At 34.2% G+C, this 26,652-nt stretch overlaps 1 protein-coding gene across 1 annotated transcript in view; it reads right to left on the bottom strand.

The window, feature by feature from the left end:
• Positions 1 to 26,652, bottom strand: part of LOC115215610 (tolloid-like protein 2) — a 441,621-nt gene that overhangs the window by 355,767 nt on the left and 59,202 nt on the right. The window contains exon 2 of the mRNA XM_029784834.2: positions 7,762 to 7,800. The gene's annotated coding sequence lies outside the window, so the exon portion shown is untranslated. The remainder of the gene's footprint in view (positions 1 to 7,761; positions 7,801 to 26,652) is intronic.

Raw genomic sequence — 26,652 nt, 5'->3', positions numbered from 1 at the left:
AACATCAAAATGAAAATCAAATGGAAATTGTAGTTAAGATTCTCATGCCGGTGACACATTAAAAGCACCGTCCGAATGAGGCAGATGCCAGCGCCGCCTGACTGGTGTCCATGTCAGTGACACATAAAAACACCAACCGATCATGGCTGTTTTCCAGCCTCCTCTGGCCCCTGTGCTGGTGGCATGTAAAAAGCACCCACTACACTCACGGAGAGTTGGCATTAGGAAGGGTATCCAGCTGTAGAAACACTGCCAGATCAGACTGGAGCCTGGTGCAGCCTCCTGGCTTCTCAGACCCCGGTTGAACCGTCCAACCCATGCTAGCATGGAAAACAGACGTTAGATGATGATGATGATGATGATGATGATTTATTTATTACTGCCTACATATTACAAAGATCTTAAAATTCTTAGTCTTCATTAGTCATGTAAATGAATGCCCCACAACTAAATCCAATGTCTTAAAACTACATCTCAGTTATTATCATTTGTCTTGAGTTATGTTGAAGGTCCATTCCAGATGTTTTCAAACCTTTCAAGCAGAGACATTTATCAATTTCAAAGAAATACAAAACTCAAATCTCTTTCAAAGTAAGATCCACATGCTTCAATGCACTTGTTGTATCAGTCTAGCAACTTTGTAAAGGAATCATAGAAGTTTCACCCTCATCACAGCCTTCTTTATCATCAATACAACTGCCTCTGAGGATCTCCTTCAGGTTGGGAAACAAACCAAAAGCCACAGGAAGCAAGGTCTGGATTGTAGGGAGGGTGAGGGACAGTTTTGATGTCCCTCTCTGTCAAGTAGTTGCTTACCAGGATGCTTGTCACTGAACACCCTCTTTTACTCTTTTACTTGTTTCAGTCATTCGACTGTGGCCATGCTGCAGCACCACTTTTAGTCGAGCAAATCAACCCCAGGACTTATTCTTTGTAAGCCTAGTACTTATTCTATCAGTCTCTTTTGCTGAACCGCTAAGTTATGGGGATGTAAACACACCAACATCAGTTGTCAAGCAATGGTTGGGGGACAAACACACAAACATACACACACACACACACACACCACACACACACACACACACACATACATATACGTATATACGATGGGCTTCTTTCAGTTTCCGTCTACCAAATCCACTCACAAGGCTTTGGTCGGCCCGAAGCTATAGTAGAAGACACTTGCCCAAGGTGCCATGCAGTGGGACTGTACCCGGAACCATGTGGTTTGTAAGCAAGCTACTTACCACACAGTCACTCCTGTGCCTAATAATAATTTTAAGCATCCAGAGAAGGAGTTTGTCGACTAATTGCAAGAACACTCTCAGTTAATCAAAGTTTGCAACTCACTATGTAATATTCTGCCATAGTTGTATTTGTGATATTTACTATATTTGTATCTAGGACATAGAATACTCCACTTAAGCATTATCTCACTGTCTTCTTGTTGATATTTATTATTATCACCCAGCCTCATTCTCTCTCTGTCTTTATACATATGTGTATGTATGAATGTATGTATATATGTGTGCACATACATATCTATCTATATAAATGTGTATATAGGTACACACACAAATACATACATATTTAAAAGTCTATGAGAACTACTTAATACAGTTTTTGAAGTGTAAAGGTGACGTTTTTTAAAAAATTATTTTTCAAAAAAATGTTATGAAATCTTTAATGAGGATGTTACTAAACTTTTTGGGGAAGAAGTTTTTTAGTAACATCCTCATTAAAGATTTCTCATACATACATATGTCTAGATATGCAACAATATGCATGAGAATACATATATAATACAAAACACACAAATCTGCACATATGCATACATACATACAAAAATACCCTGTTGTTGATGTTGAAATTCCAATGAAAAGCCTTAGATCTAGGTTAGAAACTAGCTCTTTCTCTATTGGCAAGAAATCTTGAAATAAAACTGAATAATGATATACATACATTCATATACATCTATCTATCTATCTATCTATCTATCTATCTATCTATCGGGGTCGATAATTAAGTACCAGTTACGCACTGGGGTCAATGTAATCGACTTAATCCCTTTGTTTGTCCCCTGTGTGTTTAGCCCCTTGCGTATAGTAAAGAAATATATATGTATATATCTGTACCAGGGACGTGCTGTCTGGGTAGGCAAGGTTGACAGTGCCTACCCTAAATAAAATAGATCGATAGTAATATTTTCCTTTTATGGCAAAATATGCACCTAATTCAATAAAATTATGAAGTTACTCTGATTACTATGAATAAAATGCAAAATATTTTAATTTATTTTGTAGATTAGATAAGCATAATTCACCCCTGTCTTTCAATCTCAGTATTTAAGCTAAGCATAGTACTGCTGTAGTACATGTGCGGCATACATTCCTGCAACAATGTTGTCTTTGTGTACCATAAAGGCAGAAGTAAATCTCTCCCTCCAACTCAGTCGCGTGTCTGCGTTTTGCTCATTTATTTTTTTGTGTTTTACTACATAAACGTCACCAACTGCCTACCCCAAGTAATTACTGACAGCATGTTCCTGATATATACATATCTGTATGTATTCTCAACAATGTGTTCCTGAACAATGTGTCATGTTCTTCAGCTGAAAAAAAAAAAAAACCATGTCACTCAAGACCACTCAACCGTAAATGAATACCAGCAATAGTAGGCAAGTCAGCTCTGTGACAGATTAGTGTCCTATTCAGTGGAGTTGTTGTAATCTCAGTCACTTATGCATCATGGAAACTGGGTTAAGCTCTGGCCTTATGAGTTCTAGAGCTCGCAACACGCCTAAGTCTAAGTCACAATTGCAATGTAAAGCCAAATATTGATTATACGATGCTCATCAAAGCATAAGAGAAAGGAAATGAAAGAAAACTTTGTCTATGTTCAATCAAGTTAACTGATAGATTCAGCTCAAGTGTTAGAGCCATTCTATCATCATCATCACCATCATCATTTAACGTCTGTTTTCCATGCTGGCATGAGTTGGATGGCTTGAGAGGAACTGGTAAGGCCAGGGGTTGCACCAGGTTCCATAGTCTCTCTTTACTCTTTTACTCTTTTACTTGTTTCAGTCATTTGACTGCAGCCATCCTGGAGCACTGCCTTTAGCCGAGCAAATCAAAACCGGGACTTATTCTTTGTAAGCCCAGTACTTATTCTATCGGTCTCTTTTGCTGAACCGCTAAGAGACGGGGACAAAACACACCAGCATCAGTTGTCAAGCAATGCTAGGGGGACAAACATACACACACACACACCACACACACACACACACATATATATATATACAACGGGCTTCTTTCAGTTTCCGTTTACCAAATCCACTCACAAGGCTTTGGTCAGCCTGAGGCTATAGTAGAAGACACTTTCCCAAGGTGCCATGTAGTGGGACTGAGCCCGGAACAATGTAGTTGGTAAGCAAGCTACTTACCACACAGCCATTCCTGTTTTGATTACATTTCTAAAGCTGGATATCCTTCCTAATGCCAACATCTTTACAGAGTGTACTGGGTGCTTATTGCATAGTACCAGCACTAGTGCTTTTTATGTGGTACCATCACCAGTGGTTTTATGTGGTACCTTGGTTTTAAGATACTAAATATAGAATTATATATTTTACTACGACTTTTTGAACAAGTTTTGTATGGTTTAGTTTGAAGTGGTCTCCAACAAGAAGGAATTTATCCATTAGCCAAAGATCTAGGCTGAACATTTGCAAAAGAGTGTATTCTACAAAAGACATTAAAATAAACAGGTGGTAGTCTTAAATGGGTGATAGATTAAGTCAACGACACAATAACAGAGGTAGAAATTCATTAAAATGAGGAAAAAAAATAGAGAGAAAAAAAGTAACTTTATCAAGACATCTTGTAAATTCAGCTCAGGTGTTAAAGTAATTCTGTTATTATTTGACTGTGAGTTAGGTTACAAATTTGTATGTCAGCAATTTCTACCTAACAAGACACTAGATAAGATTAGTATGTTAAAATAATGAGTTGTCTGAACCATCAAATATAAAATAAATGTGATTGTTTATTCTTAATTACTGTTTCTTCTAACTTAGATGAAATTGTTGAATATTCTTGCCATCAAATCTGATTAGCATGGAGGCTGATTCAACCAAATGAACCTAAGAGTAGCTTGGCTATAAATCCCAAACTTATGCACATAATAAGCATTTGCATTCATTAGAAAATTCATATAAATGAATTTATAACTGTCTATTGTAGAAGCCTTTAATAAGATCTGAATGAGATAAAACATACATTTGAAAAGTTCTAAGATATACTTAATATATTTCAAATAAAATTAACATTATAAATCCTATAATGATTTCTTATGCAGGAAGAAAGTCACATACGATATTCAGAGAGAAGGGGAGGAAATGAATGAATGCGAAATTCATGGAGTTCCAATGGCAGTAGTGCCATAAACGTAGTAAAATGTCTTCAACTGGGAATTAAAACCAGGTTGCAGACATCGGTTAATAAAATCTTGCCTCTATTATACTATACTACTTGCCAATAAATTCTGTCAATACTAAACCATTATCAACTGTAAATCTTCATCATATATAGCATCTTGAATTCACACAGTCAGCAAGGTCTTGGTTTTATTAGCTAGCCCAAAGCTGAAAGAGCATGAAAGAGAGAAAGCGAGGGAGAGCAAACGAGGGAGAGCAAGAGAGAGAGAGGGAGACAGTTATATAGAGAAAAGGTGAGAGAATACAAAACATGATAAATTCTGGCCAGGGTTGAAGAGGTATATTATATGAAGAGCTGTTAGTTGGCTTCTGTGAGATAAGAGGCAATAAACTGTACTCAGTATTGTTATAAACCATATGAATATACCAAAGTGGAGAAGAGATTGAATTAATTATAGCTTCCATCAAATTGCAGTTTTAGGCATGACTAAAATGTTTTGTTATTTGAGGAAAGCCAGAAATAGTAGAGGAAAAACAAAAGAGAAAAAAATTCTTAAAGATACTTGTTGTTTTTCTTGGAGAAATATAATATTAGAATATGATATAAAACATGCATAAACAGTTTACATTTATCATGACCATGCATATAACACATACATTCAAACACTCACACATACACACAGGCAGATGTATATATTATATATTATATATGTATCATGTATGTATATATATATGTATGTATGTATGTATGTATGTATGTATGTATGTATGTAATTATGTATGTATGTAGGTGGGTAGGTAGGTAAGTAGTAGGTAGGGAGGGAGGGGGAGGTAGCTATGTAGGGAGGGAGGGGGAGGTAGCTAGGTAGGGAGGGAGGGGATGTAGGGAGGTAGGGAGGGGTAGTTAGGTAGATAGATAGATTGATTGGTAGATAGGTAGGAAAGCAGATAGGTAGGTAGGTGGGTAAGTAGGTAGGCAGGTAGATAGATAGGCAGGTAAGTAGGTAGAGAGTTAGGTAGGTAGATAGATAGGCAGGTAGGTAGGTAGGTAGGTAGGTTGGTAGGTATGTAGGTAGGTAGGTTGTTAAGTAGGTAGGTAGATAGGTAGACAGGTTGGTAGGTAGATAGATAGAAAAGTACGTAGATAGATAGATAGATAGATAGATAGATAGATAGATAGATAGATAGATAGATAGATAGATAGATAGATAGATAGATAGATAGATAGATAGATAGATAGGTGGGTAGGTAGGTAAAGTATTTATGATGTACAATATGGAAATATGGTGACACAGATTCAGTTCTATTGTATGACAACTTGGGTAAGTATCTCATATCACATCTTCAGTCCAACCAAAAGCTTTGTGAATAAAATCAGGTAAAGGGAAAAGTGAAAGCCTATTGGAAAGACAGACAAACAATTCAAATGGTTAACCTTCTCATACACTGTGTTTCATTGATTCTGCTGTTTCCCTAGGGTATTCAGTTATTCATACCAAATACAGTAGGTAATAGATAACTCAGTTGACCAAACAGCTTGCAAAAGGACACCCATTTTGATGAGGACATCAAAGTGGATGTCCTTCATGTTGCCAAACCTTACCAGAAAAGTATGTTTTCAAAAGAAGACCAAAACAAACACCGCTCATATGTTGGTGAAGTTCCTTTACAGCTCTCAGGGAATATCTTGAGGGTTTTAAATGAACACACACACACATACACACACATGCTCACTCACATATGATGGAAGGTTTTCTTTCTGTCAGCTAAATCTGCTCACAAGAGCTCTGCTTGACCTGGGGTTATAGTACAAGGCACTTACAATGTGTTGCACAGAGAACCATTGAAAGTTGATAGCTAATGGGAGAGAGAGATAGTCTCCTATTGTTTACCCTCACAGATGAATGATGGTAGTATGGCCAGAAGTCAGTAACCATTGGCAAAGGGAGATAATCCAGACGTTTCCCCTTTATATTTTAAAGAGATCATAGGCCAACAGGTCTTGGGGTCTAAAGATATGCCATAAAGTTAAACCCTTTATGGATGGGAAACTGACCATCACCAGGAAACCACACACACACATATTGCAGCGGACATGTCTATGTGATTAAGAAGTTCATTCCCCAATCACATAGTTTTGGATCTTCTACCATAATGTTGTGTCATCTACTATAGTAAAAGGCCAATCAAAGTCTTATGACTTGGTCTGGTACACAGAAACTTTAAAATGTTCATTGTGTGTTTGTGTGAATGCTTGTATCTCTTTGCATAGATATCGTGTGATAATTGTTATCGGGTATCACCATCATGCAAGCAATGACCTGTACTTTGTGTCTCCCTTGAAAACATGTCCAACGATTAGGAAATATTCCCATGGATCGAAACAGCTGTAGGAAATCTATCTCAATGCTTTCTGTCAGACGCATGTAAGCACAGGAAAATGGATGTTAAGAAAAATAAGGATAATGACGATGATGATGACACACACATACATACATTGTGTATATGTATATATATATCTATATATATATTGTATATGAGTAGATAGATATAAACATATTTATATGAATAAATACTGCTATATACAAATAGATATATAAAATTATGGCAAATCAGTTTAGTCAATTTACTAAGTGAGCAATGTTCCCATGGACAAGTAAAGAGAATAGTTTGTTGACGAGATCCCAACACCGGATTGAAACGAGTCCTACTGGCTTTCCTTTCTCTGTACATGAAGTTACTGTACATACAGACAATGTGTTCACATCTTTCAATTACACACAAAGTTAGTTAAAATCTATAGATATATCCTGAAGTATGGTATATGTACCTGCAGATATATGTATATATGCCCAAGAACACATATATCTTCTATATAACATCTTTACATATATGTCTGTCCATATCCAGTATGTGCAAAATATTTTTACAGTTTGGCATAAAGGCTTATATTCAGATGCACACAAAACACTTTGTAGACAATCATGTATGTGTATGCACACATATAAATGTAATTACATATTTATACAGATGCATTCATATTTATACATACACACATGAAATTCTGAGCACAAGTCAACTACTAAACTGATTATTGAAAATTTCAAACAAATAGTATTCTTTGGAAGAAATAAAAATATATAATAAACAAAAAGCCCCAACAACTAGAAAAAAGACAATGTTGTGTAGTTTCTTCGGTTATTGAATTAAGATATTTCCAAAACTCTGGAAGCAAAAACATATTAGTATTGAGAAAAGAAATTAAATTTGTAAATGATAACAAGTAAACCCCCACTAAAAAAGAAACAAAAAATGTAACTAACCTGTTCCAAGGATATGTGTAGCATCTTTCGGTATAAAACCTGAAATGAATTAAAAAAAAAATTTGCCATTAATATATGAAATTTAAATTTATAAACACAAAATAGTTAGTACAACCAAGCATAGTTTTGTATGCATTTATATATGTTTTATTTACATTATTCTATCATAGGTGATGCATAGGCATATGTTTGTAAACAAGAGTACAAGTATATTAGAAAAGCTATGCGAAATCATGTGTATCATTTCAATTTCAGTGTTGATGAAGATATTGTGAAATAACAAGTTTTTGTTATTAAAATATATAATAATCGTATATAATGATTGGATACAAAAGCAAAAATATTAAACATCTATAAATATGATGCAAACAGAGAGATTTACGTCACAAGCTATTTTATATTAAACATCAATAAATGAAACTTCTTAAATGTCTAATTGTATTTATGTGCATTGCAGATATATGCATACATATATACATACATATATACATATATATATATAACTGTCTCAGTATGTGTGTGTATGTATATATTCATTAGTATCATAATATATCATACGTATGTGTATACATATATATGTGTGTGTGTGTATATATATATATATATAACTGTCTCAATATATGTGTGTGTGTGTATATATATATAACTGTCTCAATATATGTGTGTGTATATATATGTATTATTATCATCATATATCATATGTATGTGTATACATATATATGTGTGTGTGTATATATATATAAATATATAGATAAAACTGTCTCAATGTGTGTGTCTATATACATATATGTATTATTATCATCATATATCATACGTATGTGTATACATATATATCTATGTATATATATATATATATATATACACACACACATATATACATACAATATCATATATTATATGTATACTGATGATGTGGCTGATAATATATATACATATAAATATATATATATATATGATATCTATTATAGTAGCTATTTACAGACATTGAAAGTCAGGAAATGACTAAGAAATACAGTAACAGTGTTGGAATGTGAAATATTATCTACATGTCCAACAGTGTGATATTCTTATACTACTCTTATTGATTTGGGGGTCTCTGTCTGTCTGTCTCTCTTTCTCCCCCTCTCTCCTTTCCTATCTTGTACATAAATATTATTATTGAAACAGTGTTAAGATTCAAAACTGACCTAAGTTTAAAATGTCAAACAACTTCTACAGAAATGTCTTTACAGTTAAATATTTTGAACATGTCCTGGTATTTAAATACAGTTTTATGTTACTTCATCATAACAAACCAGACATCTCGTAATAGTTTTTGCACAGATTATTTAGAGAAAAATATTGACTATATTAACATACCAACAAGTTTAACTTTATCTCTGTTTTCCTTACTCAAAGAAGAATATACATAATACTAAGAGCAGCCTGGACCTAATTCAATGATTTTTACTGCCCCTCTCTTACAAAGAAAAGAAATGGATTCTCTCCTCCAATAAATAATCTTGAATGAACAAATTTCAGAATATATCTTGATCACACAAGTGTGGCTGTGTGGTTAAGAAACTATCTTCCTAACCATGAAGTCTAGTGTTCAGTCTCACTGTGTGGCACTTTGGGCAAGTATCTTCTATAATAGCCCCAGACTGACCAAAGCCTTGTGAATGGATTTGGCCAGCAGAAACGTTAGCTTGCCGGGTAAAATGCCTAGCAGTATATCATCTGCCATTACGTTCAGGGTTCAAATTTTGCCGAGGTCGACTTTGCCTTTCATCCTTTCGGGGTTGATAAATTAAATACCAGTTATGCACTAGGGTCGATGTAATTGACTTAATCCCTTTGTCTGTCTTTGTTTGTCCCCTCTATGTTTAGCCCCTTGTGGGCAATAAAGAAATAAGAAATTGAAAGAAGTCTGTGTGTATGTATCAGTGAGTGTACCCTAGTCTAGACATTACACGAAGGTTGCAAATGACCATCATTATCATCATCATCATAGAACAAGGTAATTCATTCCTGGGTATTCTTGAAAATACTTCTAAGTATGGGGAAAATATTACCTTGGAAACAGTTGAAGGTTGGCAACAGGAATAGCATACAAGCATAAAAATGTCTACTTCAAGATATTCTGTCTGACCCATGAAAGCATGGAAAAAGTGGACATTAAATGATTATGATATTGCTATACAAAAAGCATTGTATTTATAAATAATTTACAAAAGTTTAAAAACTCACTTTTATTGTATTGTTAGTAGTGTGTCTATTGTAATAAATGTGGGATTTATAAAGGACAAAGTAGAATATATTTTCATGAGGTATTTTTAAAGCGTTGTGTGTATTATTTGCTTTTGCTGTTTCTACTTTCACTTTTAGTTATGTTTTAATTCAAAACCAAACTAATGCTTATAAACAGACTGTTTAAATGCTTCTGACAAGTAGTCAGGATCAAATAAAGTTCATATATATATATATATATATATATATATATAACATTTGCCTGTGCAATGGTTGTTTAAGAGAATTTTTCTTTGCCTCACAATTTCATTTTTCTGGTATACACCATTTCTTTACATCTGCTTGCAGATAATTCTATTTAGTATATACTCCCGTAATTTTATTGATTGTTTAGGCGTGATAAAAAGTATTTTCATACTCACTTTTCACTGATGTTTCATCTTTTTAAGCTATTTCTTTAAACAATTTTATCTGTTAGACTGTATACTATTAGAGCAATTATGGTTGATACATTTCAGTTTTATTCTCTGCATTTCAATCTCAGACATTCCATTGTTAGATGAAATAAAACTCCTTACAAGTGGTGCCTTTATCAAGAAAATCTGATATCTTTAGCTAAACAATTCTTTGTATGTTTTCCAACAATAGAAATTTCAAATACTTTATCAAATTCCTTGATATGTATATCAAAAGAAAATATTTTATTATTGTGTCATAAATTTTATATGAATTTTCATTTCCATTGGAATAAAAAAAATTATTAGGTTGGTTATAATAAATGTTGGTCATGATTTCACGTCAACTATACTAAACTATGTTACGAGGCAAATTTTGAAAATGTGCCAAGCCAGGAGCTATAAATCTCCAAATACTTAACCAATATCTTTGATGCAGTTTTGATTGTAAGAACAAATTCTTAGGAACATAAATTATTTGCATAGACTCATGCATCGTTATAAATGCATGTTTTTATTAGTGACTTCAAGGATTGCTAGTCATTGTAAAAATTGTTATAAAGATATCAGAAGCTACAGAATAATCAAATACAAATTTAAAAGACAACTCACAAAGCAATGTCATAGTTAATTCAAATGAGTCAAATTTTAAAATACTTTAATAAGAATGATACTACGAATTTTGTAAGAACTATTCAAAAGTGGATTAAATCAGTTTGCCATGAGGGAGGGGACAGAAGCTAATATTTCAACCCGTGCACATGTTTACAAAGTCAGAAAACAGCACAGCTCCCATGACTTTCGGAAACATTTTTTCACGCCAAGAGTTGCTGAAGCATAGAACAAACTGCCGGCATCAGTTGTTAGTTGTCGGAGCACTGCATCCTTCAAAACTTCCATGCTTCCTGAGATTCGCCAACACTACACCTGATTTTCTCCCCTCCATTCACACACAAGCATGTATCTAACTCATACACTGTTCACTTTCCAGACATTTGTACATTACTGCATATGCTTTATATGCACTTTTGACAAGTTGTGGTGCACCTGAGCACTGTATACAATAATTTCATTATTATTATTATTTTTTTATAATAAGGATTTTTTCAACAGATCAATTTATTCCATTAACATGAGGCTAAACAAAAAAAATTTCCCTGATGACATGAAGCTACAGTGTCATCAGTGAATTGTGATTGTAATAGCGTATATTGTCTGATACCTGATCTAGAGATAGGTGCACTCAGGTAAGCTGATTTAAACATAAACAAGCTTAAGTGTCCTAAAGATAGCTAAGTCTATAGTGAATACTGAATTTCTAGAGGAAGTTAGTGGGTACTTTAATGAGAAGGAAGTAAACATCAGCAAAACATTACAGAGTTTTGTTTACAAAGTAAAAAAGAAATGCCTGCAACACATATAAACGAAATATTCATCTGGTTCACAACTGCATCCTTTGAATATGTAGTGATGCTGGAAGTCAACAAAGCTATTTTACATTATACCAAGTGTAGACTAGAATATGGCTCAAAAGTTTAATTCATTTACTTTTACAGTCTCAGTGAATGATGAGTGACAAATTTAAATAATAATTGATGACTTGCAGAATACACCCAATTCTAATAGTACTGAGTAATATTATTGGGTGAATGCTAAGTCAAATTGTGATTTATGAGTGATAAAATAGCAAAATTTCTGAGTGAATGATGAGTGATAAGATGCACAAAGTCTTGTAATGATTAGTGAGTGACAAAATATACCCAATCACAAAATGTCTGAATGACAATCTACATGATATTTGAGAGTGATTGATTTATGATAAAACACACAGTCACATAATGATTAATGAGTGACAGAATTACACTGAGCCTCATGGTGACTGATGTGTGACAAAATACACCTAGTAACATTGTGATTGGTAACTAAAGAATATACTGAAGCCTTAACCCGGTCTCCACACAGATTGCCTAATGAATATAATTGTTTCTACTGAGGTGAAACATTTTCCTGCAGGTATTGGCTTACAATAGCTCAAAATATTTATTACATCAGTCTCACCAGGCTTGGAGAATGAGCACTGATTCTTCTTCTATACCCAGCAAATAAAATTAAAATAACATTAAAATCTGATACACTTGAATAACAGAGCATCCTTAATCAAGATTGTTCTATGAATGCCCCTAGTCAGAGATAAGGGTATTTCAAACATTATAGCCTAAAACTAGTTTACTTCACAGGAGTATTCAACTTATTACAGCTGCAGGAGATTCAACATAACTCTGATGCTTTTCTATATTAAACAGGCATTCAGAATAAGCAGTGATAACAAATTAACCAATCTGGCTAATTCATTATCAGACCAAGCATAATTGAATTAGTTACTCAGATTTTACAATCAGTTAATCATTATTGGAGTTTAATTGTTAGAAAAGAATAAGAACTTTCTGTAGGGATTCATTTGGCTCCAGTTTTATTTTGTGTTAAACAGAGGTAAATGAAATATTGGTTGTTGGTTAAGATGTTACACTATTTTAGGTTGCTTTCTAGGAAATGCTTTCTCCTGAGTACATGGCAACAATGTAGGATTAAGTTGGTCCAAATAGGCGCACAAATTAATGCTCGCAGTGGATATGACAATGTGATTGATGAAGATAATTTTGCAACAACAACAAAAAAAAATTTAAATAATTAAATAAATTGAATTAATGGAAATAATTCAAGGGCAAAAATTAAAGAAAAAAAACAGTTTAGAAAATTGGCAGAGAAAGAATGTAAAAGTGAATCACAAAGGAAAGGAGAGAATATTTAAAGAAATTAAGAACTAATTATAAAAAATGATTAAATAATTAACAGACACAGGCATGGCTGTAAGTGGTTAAGAAAGTAGCTTTGCAGACATATATTCCAGATTCCGTTCCAGTGCATGACACCTTGGGCTAGAGTTTTCTTATTATAACCCAGGGTTGGCAAATTACTTAATGAATGAATTTGGCAGACAGAGACTATGTGGATGTCCATCATACATATATATTATGTGTGTGTGTGTATGCGTGTGTGTGTGTGTATGCATGTGTGTGTGTGTGTGTGGCAAGAAGCTTGTTTTCTAACCACGTGGTTCTGGGTTCAGTCCCAGTGTGTGGTACCTCAGGCAAAATGTCTTCAATTGTAGACTTGTGAGTGAACTTGGTAGATGAAGACTTTCTTCATTGGCCACGTGCATGTGTGTGTCTTTGTCTGTCCCCTGTTACTGTTTGGCAACTAATAGAATAAGTAACAGATGTGAAAAAATTAGTACACATACTAGGGTCAATTTGATGGACTAAAGTTTTATAGGAGGAGGCGAAATCAAAAATAAATAAATAAATGGTTTTTAAAAAAAACTAGCAGTGATTGTTTGTGACTGATAGGAGAGATAATTTGAAGTATGAATGTCACAAAATTATACTTATCCTTATGATAAACTCACTTATTAAGTTTTTTCTAAGGTCATTGAGGAGGCCTTTACATAGTCACTTAACCTGGTAAAAATAGCAGCTAAATCTCCTTAAAAAGGACATCCTACTATTTTGAAATGGAAGAGGGATACATTACATACTGTTGTTTTAGGAACCATCATAAACTTAGGATGGTCATAGCTGGAATACCTTTGCTCATAAATCTGATTAGTCTGCATTGAGGAGGGGCAAAACAACAGCAATAATTATACTTATTTAAAGAGAAATACAATATAAATTATCAGAATATTATTCACTAAACATCTACCTATAAACCAGAAAATTACTCAATAAAATTTAAGCCACACAGTATATAATTAATGGTCATAAAAAAAAATCAGTTAATTATGAAGTAGGGTTTATCTAATGAAGTAACCATTTGAATTAATTAAAATAACTCTTTGAAATTCATTACTGTCCATTTCAGAAAATCTTAAAATTATATTTTTATATATTAGCCAATAAATGCAAATTTTAGTTTTGATTTTTCCACCCGTATACATACATACATACATACATACATATTATGTGCGTTGATGTATATGTGTGTGTTTATGTATATATATATACATTTAAAAATCAATAATATAAAGCCACTTACAAAATTTATAATCTTATATCAACTACCATATTAAAGGATAATGGTTTATTTTTAATCAATTACTTTCAAGATAGATATTATGTGTTTGTGAGTTTGTAATTATATTGATATTATACAGTATTGTGGCTGTGTGGTTAAGAAGCTTGCTTTCCAACTATTTGAGCTGTCATTACGTTCTGAGTTCAAATTCCGCTACGGTCGACTTTGCCTTTCATTTTTCCTACCACTCTGAGAGTGTAATGGTTGCTTTTATGTATCACAAGCACAGGTGCCATTTGTGTGATGCTGGGGTATTTTTATGTGCCACTGGCATAGATGCCAATTTGCATGACACTGGTATCTGTCACGACTGTAATTTTGCTCAGTTTGACAGGTCTTCTCCCCAAGCATGACATAATTCCTCCATGAGATATATATAAATGCAAATAATTAGAAAATGGAGAAAACCTCAGATTAACAAACACGTCGACTGGACCACATTTATAGCTTATTTTTTAATACAAAGCATGACATAACAAAATAGGTGATGCAACTTATCTAACAGCTGTTTCTGATAGGTTAACAAAATGTATATCTATACACACACACATATATATGTATATATATGTACATATATATATATATATATATATATATATATATATATATATATATATATATATATATATACACATATATATATATATGGCAGTGTGCACATCCCATTCTCTTCTTATCTCATGATGGTAAGTATGGGACTATCACCACAAAAGCGATATCATTCATTTCCAGTCTTCTACAAAACTATGTTTGACCAAAGCAAAATGTTATGTTTTCAGGAAATAAGTGAGGGTTGATGAAAGAAATTGCCACTGATCATAGAAAAACCCGCCTTAATGTGTTCTCTCTGACCCATGCAACCATGGAAAGTTAGATGTTAAAACGATGATGATGATGATGATGATGATGATATGTGATTGTGTGTGTGTGGGGGAAGAGTGATTGAGAGAATTTGAAAGGCACCAAATGATTGGCTGTTACTTCTTTGGCTAGCTCAGAGCTTAAAATGATTTAATACTTGTGTTATACATATATAGATTTACAATAATTCATTTTAATGATAAAAATCAACACTACAAAATAAGATTTAATGGTACAGTCAGTCTTTGGACAGAATCCAACGGATCAAGAGACTGATTTTCACCTTCACTGTTTTTATTAAGTCATCTACACTAAAATTAGGCTTAATGTATATAAATTGTTTAACTTTGCTCTGTCCTTCAATTATAAACCATCATTTTTTTTTCTCTAGTTTTCTTTTGATTTTATAGACTTAGGCATGGCTGTATGGTTGAGAAATTTGCTTCTTAACAATGTGGTCTCAGGTTCATCTCTGTTGCATTTAGGGCAAGTGTCTTCTCCTGCAGTCCCTGGCTAACTAAAGCCTTGTGAGTGAATTAGGTAGCTCGAAATTTACAGAAGATTGTTCTCTCTCACTCACTCACTCTCTCTCTCTCTCTCTCTCTCCACACACACATATATACATATATAGCTTAGATAAAGCAAACAAGAAAATAGAGTTCAAAGCATGAGTATATATACACGTTTTTTTTAAATTATCAGCAGTGGTTACAGAGTAACTGCTACTGATAGTTAATAATATAGTTAGACAGACAGACAGATAGATAGATAGATAGATAGATAGATAGATAGATAGATAGATAGATAGATAGATAGATAGATAGATAGATAGACAGACAGACAGATAGATAGAAAAACAGATAGATAGATTCACTGATAGATAGCTAGATAGATAGATAGATAGATAGATAGATAGATAGATAGATAGATAGATAGATAGATAGATAGATAGATAGATAGATAGATAGATAGATAGATAGATAGATAGATAGATAGATAGATAGATAGATAGATAGATAGATAGATAGATAGATAGATATGTAGGTAGGTAGGTTGATAGGTAGGTAGATAGATAGATAGACAGACATACAGACCGACAGATAGATATGTATGTATGTTGCCTTGTCTTGACATCATGTGATGGTTGCAAATGAGCATCACCATCTTGTAAGCAGTATCAATTTTTTCAGATATTTTGTGAAAAGAGTCTGGCTATGAAAACAAATTATCTTGCCAGGGAAACAGGCAAGGCTTGGTGACAGGAAGAGCTTCCATGTATATATGATATGTATACAGTCATAAAAGATTTACCTCATCAGATTCCATCTGACCCATGCAAGCATGGAAAAGTTGACATTAAATTATGATGATGATGATGACTTTGTAGTTAGTCATCTGACACAGAAATACCTGCCTTGGTTTAATTTTAAATGTTAGGATTTAAGTTGTTATAATATTGATAAAACCACCATACTTCAAAACTTAAATGCTGGTATTCTATTGTGTGTAGCAAAAAAGACAATTCTGGTTGCTCCAGTCATTGTGGCTGACATAAAGGCAACACATCTACCTGAGAGTTGAGTGGTTACCAGTATGAAAAGAAACAAATTATAAGAACTCTTGTTGTAGGTGTATGCAAAATTACAAATTTGAAAACTTCATTGCAACTTAGCAGGCATGAAAGGATGGATAAAAATAAACAAACATTTGATTACACCAAAAAAATCTCTCAAAGTTAAACATGACCTTTAAAAATCCATTGGAGTTTAAGAGTAATTTATTTTCTATGTTTGTTTTTATTTTTATTCTTTTACACAACCAGATTGTCTCCTTTCATTCATCATATGAATACAAAGGTTTCTTTTTTCACAAGGAGAGATTTGTAAACAGAGAACCCCCTTCCCCCCCCCAAAAAAAGACATACATCTTCAGAATAGTAAATGCACAATGATCTAATGTACCAACTGTTAGATGCTTCTTTTATAAATGGTAGAGAATCTACTTATCGAAAACATTACTCCCTGTAAACAAGAACATGTTTCCTCAATGGCAATTTCTAAAGCATCTCGAAGACAAAAATTTCACTAATACAATAATACCATTGAAATTCACCGAAAGAAGAATACCCAATGCAAGCACTTATACATGAGGCAACCAAGGTGATTGCCTTGAGCATTAAAACCTCAGGGCACTGGAAAACAAAAGGACCTTCAGGCTAGGTGTATGAAGTTTGCTTCCCAATCATGTGGTTCTGGGTTCTATCCCACTGTGTGACACCTTGTGATTATACTGCTATAGCCCTGGGCCAGCCAAAGTCATGTAAGTAGATTTAGTAGATGGAGTCTGAAAGAAGCCTGTCGTATATGCATATGCATATATATAAATATATATATATGCATATAAAATTAATCAAAAGACATAGTAAGTATGATTAATTTTAATCCCTCGGCTATTTAATGCTATTTTTGGCCTCTTACCGCCTGTGTCATTGATTCTGTTATTATCATTTTTACAATAGTTACATTGGATAATAATAGAATTAATGACACCTTCGCAAATTAATTATATATGCATATGTATGAATACATACACACATGCACACACACACATACATACATACATACATACATATATATATATATATATATATATATATATATATATATATATACACACATATATGTATATATATATATTCGTAGCCACTTCAATATGGCTGTCCATTTCAATGGACTCTACTGCAAGATATATATATATATACATACACACACACACACACATGTGCTGGTGCAATTTAAAAAGTACCCACTAAACTCTGTGAAGTGTTGGGGTTAGACAGGGCATTCAGTTGTAGAAACCTTTCAAAACAGACAATTGGAGTCAAGTGCAGCTCTCAAGCTTGCCAGCTTCTATCAAACTATCCCATCTATGCCAGCATGGAAAACATATCAGTCAGTTTTCCGTAAGGCTAGAAAAAGCACATTCTAACAAACAAAATATTTTTGAGCACTGACATGTAGTTCTGAGGGAGATTCAACATGATACATAAAGCAATAAAGCTCACCCTTTGAAATACTGGTACTACTCATCTTCACCAGCTAGAGTTGACTCGAATAGCATGAAATAAAGTGTCTTGCTCAAGGACGCAATGCACTATCAGGAATCGAACACATGACCTTACGACTGTGAGCCAAACATCCTAACCAATAATCCACGTGCTGCGCAGGAGTGGCTGTGAGGTAAGTAACTTGCTTACCAGCCACATGGTTCCGAGTTCAGTCCCACTGCATGGCACCTTGGGCAAGTGTCTTCTACTATAGCCCCAGGCCGACCAAAGCCTTGTGAGTGAATTTGGTAGATGGAAACTGAAAGAAACCCGTCGTATGTATATATATATATATATATGTGTGTGTGTGTGTGTGTGTGTGTGTTTTTGCGTCTGTGTTTGTCCCCCCAACATCGCTTGACAACCAATGCTGGTGTGTTTACATCCCCGTGACTTAGCAGTTCGTCAAAAGAGACCGATGGAGTAAGTACTAGGCTTACAAAGAATAAGTCCTGGGGTCGATTCGCTCGACTAAAAGCGGTGCTCCAGCATGGCCACAGTCAAATGACTGAAACAAGTAAAAGAGAGTAAAAGAAAAGAGAGTGCCTTTACACTCCCTACACACACACACACATAGATAGAGAGCACGAGAGACACAAGGAAAGAAATAAAGAGTGTAACATGTCATTTGAGGGTGATTTTGCAGTTAGATTTAGCAGGTTGAACGACAATGTATCAGTTTGTTTGTATTAGTATGTGCATGACTTAGAGGCAGGTGAAACATCTGTTCAATGTTCTCAGTAATAATATATGTATATACATATATCAAATGTAATTTAATACTCCTGAAGTACGTTAACCATTTAGAAGCTATAATGTAATCTCTTACCATTTATGTAACAGAAACGAGTCCTAGCAAAGAAATATATTATTTAAGCAATTTCTTTAGCTGCATATATTCTCAGATTACATAGGACTTTAAAAATATATGGCCAGACCTTATGGAAAGCAACAAGACAAATCTACAAAAGAGATGTATACACACACACACACATGCATATATATATATATATATATGCACACATATAATGTACATATACACATATATATATGTCAATATATATATATATGTATATATATAAATATACATATATACTTGTAAATATATATATACCTATATATATATAACTATATATACATGTATATAGACACACACACACGCACATATATATATACACATGCATAGAGTGAAACATACATATGGTACAAATAAGGAAAAAGCAATATAAAACAAACATAATTAAAAGTGCTCTATCAATCAATACACACAAACACATGCTTACATGTATGTATACATCTCTGTATATACGTATGCATATATATATATACACATATATATGTGTATGTATATATATATATGCTTATACACATATGTATGCATGTATAAGTATCAACAAAGAGAATGGAGTGACCAACTTGTTTTATGGCATTAAGCTACAATTAATACCTGAACTGAATTGATATATATATATATGTGCATGTGTGTGTGTGTGTGTGTGTATTTGTATATACACACACACTCTATCTAACCATCTCTCCGCCTCTCTATACATAAACACACACACACATACACACAAACACAAACATAAAAATAGATAGATAAGAAGATATATATATATATATATATATATATATATATATACATATATATAGTAATTCTTATATAGACTAACATACATTTATATACTAATTCTTATCTATACATATATGAATGTCTCTTAGCATTTTTCTTTCTTACCAGCTAACATACGCATGTGTCTCCTCAACAACAAGGCTTGTATTACTGTCCTTCTATCATAATCTAATGTCTCAACACCAACTAAAAACCACTTCCTTTAACCCTAAACATGCATTCAGCTGAGATTTTGTCTTGTGATTTATTTGGCAACTATACGAGTGCTGGTACCATGAGCAAATAATCTAGTAAACTCTATAACATGGTCAGTGTTAGGAAAGGCATCAAACAGCAGAAACAATTCCAAAGGAGACATTGGACTTCAAAAGTATTCTTTGGCTTGTTACATTCTTTCAAGCCATCTATCCCATACCAGAATGGAAAATAGACTTTTAGTGATGATGATGATGATAATGAAATACATATATATATTTCTGCTACAATAGTGGCAACATGGATTCTTTCATTTTTGTAGCTCTAAGACAATTGCAAAAAATTATTTTAAGATATCTTGTTTGTTGAAAATCCATATTTTTGCAACTGAAGAAGGCATTGTAATTTAAAGTGATGTAATGCTTGCATTGTTTGATTAAATGGTGCTGCCTGAAATGGCCATATTGCATTAATACCTTTTCACATTTTTTTTGTTTAGCCCATTCTATTCAGTAAGTATTCACCTCACCATGTCTACAGTAGAAAATAACAGTTGAATATGCCATTCAGCATGATCAATCCCCAAACCACATGGTTACACATTGAACTATTTGATGATATAACCAAGCCTGCACTACAGTAAACTTATGCACACATGCCCACACACACAAAGACAAATGCACATTCTCATACACACAGACAAACACAAACACACAGACACACACACACACACTCATGCACACACATGCCCATGCACACACATACACACTCATATAATTATGTACACAAATATAGACACGCATGACCCATCATACATACACATTCCAGTCTGAGAAAATATTCTAAGATCTGCAGTCTCCAAATAAGTCAAGAAGAGGAAAAAAAACTATGGCTTCAATACTGTTGTCGTTGTTTAGCACCAATTTGATCTCAATGTAACTGGCAGTCCATCAATGACCATCCATCCTTATTTTGAAATCCAGTAACCCCCATTTTCAGAGACTATATTATCCACTTTGTCTCAATTTTAAAATGGCAAGGTAAAATTCAAGTGAATTTGGATGTTACTTATTGCATGTTGAGCTTTGCTATGAGTAGTTGTTACTGCTGTTGTCTTCTTCTTCCAGTCAAGACTCACACCATTAGCCACAACGAATAATCTCTAATTTGAGCCTACTCTAAGCTACTAAGAATGCGTGTGGTGACTTGAAGATCCACCCACCACATGCGATAGACTGGCGGTTGCATGGGCACGAAAGCTACGTTGTTATCCTCATTCCGTAAACGGTGGCTTTTAATGGGTGGAGAGCTGAACTATCCTCAGGGTACAGAGGATTCACAATCTAGACTATGGTCTGAAAGTTTACTACACCATAGTGGGTTACACCATGGTTCCTCTGCTTTGTGGCAGAAGTAGGAAGAAAGAGTGAGAGAAAGTTGTGGTGAAAGAGTACAGCAGGGTTCACCACCACCCTGCCAGAGCCTTGTGGAGCTTAGATGTTTTTTGCTCAATGAACACTCATAATGCCTAGTCAGGGAAATGAAACCACGTTCTTATGACTGTGAGTTCGCTGCCCTAACCACTGGGCCACTGCGCCTCCACACTGCTGTTGTTGTTTGTTTGTTGATCGAAGTGGTCTTCGTCCCATAGTGGGTGAAGTCTGAAACGTGGTCCTTTGCTATTCATAAGACCCACAGAAGAGAAAGCAGGTCAACCCCCGACACCGAGAGCATTGATGGATGGATGAATGCACATCCAGGCTCAGCAGTTGCGTAGGAAGTCGGGGACAAGAAACAGGAAGAATGAGTGAGAGAAAGTTGGAGTGAAAGAGTACAACAGGGGTCGCCACCACCCCCTGCTGGAGCCTCGTGGAGCTTTAGGCGTTTTCACTCAATAAACACTCACAACGCCCGGTCTGGGAATCGAAACTGCCAGACGAGATAGTGAAGCTGCCGGATGAGATAATGAAGATGCCGACGACCGCTTGGTTCAAAGTCTCTCTCGACCAGAAATGACCTGAACTCTGTGTATGACCACCCTCCCTGTACATAACTCCTTGTCCCCTTACATGGCCTTGCTTTTGCTTTTTGAGCCAATAAAAATTGAATTGAATTGAAACCACGATCCTCCGACCGTGAGTCTGCTGCTCTAACCACTGGGCCATTGCACCTCCACACTGTTGTTGTTGTCCAATAGCCCTGGTCAGCTGAGGATGTATAAATGTTGCTGATCAAACAACAAGAGAACATTTAATCAGCATAATTAACCATGATAATCCTGTCTTTATTGTTGGAACATTGCCGAGAACGTATAGCTTAAACATGAATTTATCACGGAATATTTATCTGTTATACATTGAGCAAGTCATGCAACAATGTCGTAGAAGATTCCTTCATTGGCTTTTAGTTATTGCTATTTGAATATCTCACACAGAAGGAATATATAAAATTAAGTGCTTGCTTGATATTTTATCTTTCACTAGTTTTCTCATCAAGCTCACGAAATAAATACTTTGGAAAACAAAAGAAACAAACAGATTAAAGTATTGCCTTTTCTGTAGCTTAGTGAATACATGTTTGGTGTAATTTACCAGAAAGACATCAGGATAGAAATGTAATCAATTATGTATAATGTAAAAAGAAATAATTATGTTAGATTACCATGGAAAACAAAGAAAGAAGAAAACTGAATATTTTTCTTGAAATACCACCAATATTTCAAACTAAAAAATATTTTATGAGTTTTTTTTTTTGTAGTTTTTCTTGTTTATTTTTGTTGTTGTTGTTGTCCCCCCCCCTTCCACACAATATTCTCTAATTTTTATTCCAGAATGATTGAAGTGTTGTGCGAATACGATTTATCACTTTAACAGCATTTGTTGCGGTAAATGCAATGGAAAACCAAAAAAAAAAAAAATCAATATATAAACAATAATAATCAAGTAATAATGAGAAGTATCAGAACAGTGCTGCTGCTACTACTACTACTACTACTACTACTACTACTACAAATAATAATAATAATAATAATAATAATAATGATAATGATAATAATAATGAAAATAATAATAATAATTGTAATGATAATTATAATTACTATTGCTATTATTATTATTATTGTTATTATTAATATTATTATTATTATTATTATTATTATTATTATTATTATTATTATTATTACAGTTGTAGCAGTAAGACAGATATGATTAAAGGTAACAGTAAAAAGAAAGCAAAGAACACAACAAAGAAAGTGATTGCTAAGCCAGGGATAATGGTAGAGGTGTTTAAATTGGCTGTCAAAACTATAGAATTTGATCATGAAATACCTAACGTTTCTATTTCATTAAAATATATTCCACCAAAACATTATGACTATGCTGCTTAATTTTCATCTTCCATCATTATTACACAACATGGTGTTATGTTCAGTTTTGCCTTGCTTTGTTTATATTCTTTTGTGTATTTTCACTGGTTTTTGTTCATTAGTGTTAACATCATAATTGTAATGAGTCTGTCTATTATAATTATCTTTACCCCAAAGATGTTACATCTGTATTAGAAAATATTCATCATATGCCCTCAAGGTTATGCTGTACTCGATATGACCATTCATGAGATAACAAACAAGCCACTATCATGTTACCATATTACTAGGCCAGCTAGAAATTTCAGCCAAATCTATCTCAAATCATAATCCTATTCTCTTAAAACTAAGAAAAAAAAAGGACATTGATAGAACATTACAATAACCAGCTATGTACCTAACTTAATGAATATACATAATTGACAGGCAAGTTACGGCGATATTCATCCAGAGATAACATCTCTTATGGATGTGTTGTGTTTAATCACAAACTTACTACAAACTAGAGTAAGCAGTTTTGCATAAGCTTAGAGAAAAGAAGAAGGTAGTGAAAATGGTTTTATTCATCATATGCTCTCAACCATTCATGAGATAACAAACAAGCCACTATCATGTTACTTGGCCAGCTAGAAATTGCAGCCAAATCTATCTTAAATCATAATCCTATTCTCTTAAAACTAAGAAAAAAAGGACATTGATAGAACATTACAATAACCAGCTATGTACCTTACTTAATGAATATACATAATTGACAGGCAAGTTACGGCAATATTCATCCTGAGATAACATCTCTTATTGATGTGTTGTGTTTAATTACAAACTTACTACAAGCTAGAGTGAGCAGTTTTGTGTAAGCTTAGAGAAAAGTAGAAGATAGTGAAGATGGTGTTATTCCTCAACTCTGCTCAAGGTGAGCTGATCCAGCAAATTCAAGCATACTACTAACAATGGATTAGTAATTACTAGTACTGTTGGCACATAAAAGGCATCTGTGCCAGTGACACATATAAGACACCCAGTACACTACACTCGGTAAAGTGGTTGGTGTTAGGAAGGGCATCAGGCCGTAAAATCCAAGCCAAAACAGACTACTGGAGCCTGGTGCACCTCTCCAGTTTATCAGCTCTTGTCAAACTGTCTAACCCATACCCATGCCAGGCTGGAAAATGGACATATGATGATGATGAAGATGAAGATAATTACATAGAATGGAAGCTGCAAGCACAAAAACACACATTCATACATAATTCAAATAAACATACATATACACATACATCACTCTATCTATCTATCAATCAATCAATCAATCAGTCCATCCATCCATCCACATGGGAGTGAATCTGAGAACAGGTGGTTGCAAACCAAGCTTCTTAACGACACAGCTATATCAGCACTTAGAAATGAGTTACCATGTCACTAGTGCCAAGCTGTATTGGCCTTTGCCTTTCCCTTGGATAACATCCGTGGTATTGAGAGGGAAGCCTGGTATGCAAGAGCGACTGCTAGGCTTCCATAAAACAACCCTAGGTTGTGCATTCGCCGGTGAGGCAACTTTCTGCCCAGACTTGTACCCTAGAGGGGAACCTCTTAGGTGCGTGGTCATTCATGACCAATGGAGTCGAGTTTATTATAATCTATGTTAAGGCAGTGAGCTGGCAGAATTATTTACATGCTGGGTAAAATGCTTAGTGGCATTTCCTCTATCTTTGTGTCCTGAGTTTGAATTCAGCTGAGGTTGATTTAGCCTTTCATCTTTTTGGAGCTGATAAAATAAGTACCAGTTGATCCTTGGGATCAATGTAAGTGATTAACTCCCTTCCCCCCAAATTGCTGGTCTTGTGCTAAAATTTGAAATCAATGTGCTTGAGGGGACCTATTGAGTCAAGTACATCAACATCAAAAATCAAATGGAAATTGTAGTTGTGATACCTGTGCCGGTGGCACATAACAAGCACTCACTACACTCACGGAGTGGTTGGCATTAGGAAGGGTATCCAGCTGTAGAAACACTGCCAGATCAGACTGGAGCCTAGTGCAGCCTCCTGGCTTCCCAGACCCCAGTCGAACCATCCAACCCATGCTAGCATATAAAACGGATGTTAAACGATGATGATGATGATGATGATGATGATAATCCATGATAAATAGCAGCGAGTGCAAATTCTTCTAACAAGAAGTGTTACTCAGTGTTACAGAGAATATAAATTAGAAATTACTAGAAAACTTAACCTCATGTGTTGTTGTTTTTTAATCCCAAGTAAGCTCTGATTAAGCAGATCTGTCACCTAAATCCAACTACGAGTGACTTTACCCATTTTCCTCCACTTTAATACATCTAGAATATGCTACTATCCAAGGTGTCATTTCTTCTCTAAGAGAGTAGGATGTTATATGAGAAAGACGTAGCTGCTATTTCTTGCAGGTTGAAGAATAACTGCAATAGAGGCTGCCTTGTTATATATCTTTGTATTAAAGCAGATTAAATTATACACAAATTGTATGCAAGGGAAAGTTCAGTCCATTTGAGAACAGAAGCACAGAAACTGAATATTAACAATGATGAGGTTTCTCCTCTTTATCTGACAGACCAATTTATCTTCAACTCTCTCACTTGATACATACTTTTATTCTCATAAACTATCTTCTGATGTTCAAGATAAATTCAAGGAAAAATTCTAATTACATTCATAATGGATTAAGCTCTGAGAACAGAATATCTATGTGCTTTTAGAAGATTTAAGCAGATTTTATACGGCTAAATATAAGTTCTTAATAATAACATTGGAAAATTTCCCAAGAGTGCTCTCTACATGAAGAATATAAAGTTTATTTAAATTTAAATTGATTAAAAATCTCTTTGATTAATAATGTCCGATGACATACTTTTAATATTCAGCTTCTGATATGAATTTGA

This window comes from Octopus sinensis, linkage group LG9 (genome assembly GCF_006345805.1).
Source record: "Octopus sinensis linkage group LG9, ASM634580v1, whole genome shotgun sequence".
NCBI lineage: Eukaryota > Metazoa > Mollusca > Cephalopoda > Octopoda > Octopodidae > Octopus > Octopus sinensis.
Note: the sequence above shows the minus strand (reverse complement) of the source record. Positions and strands in the feature narration are given on the sequence as shown.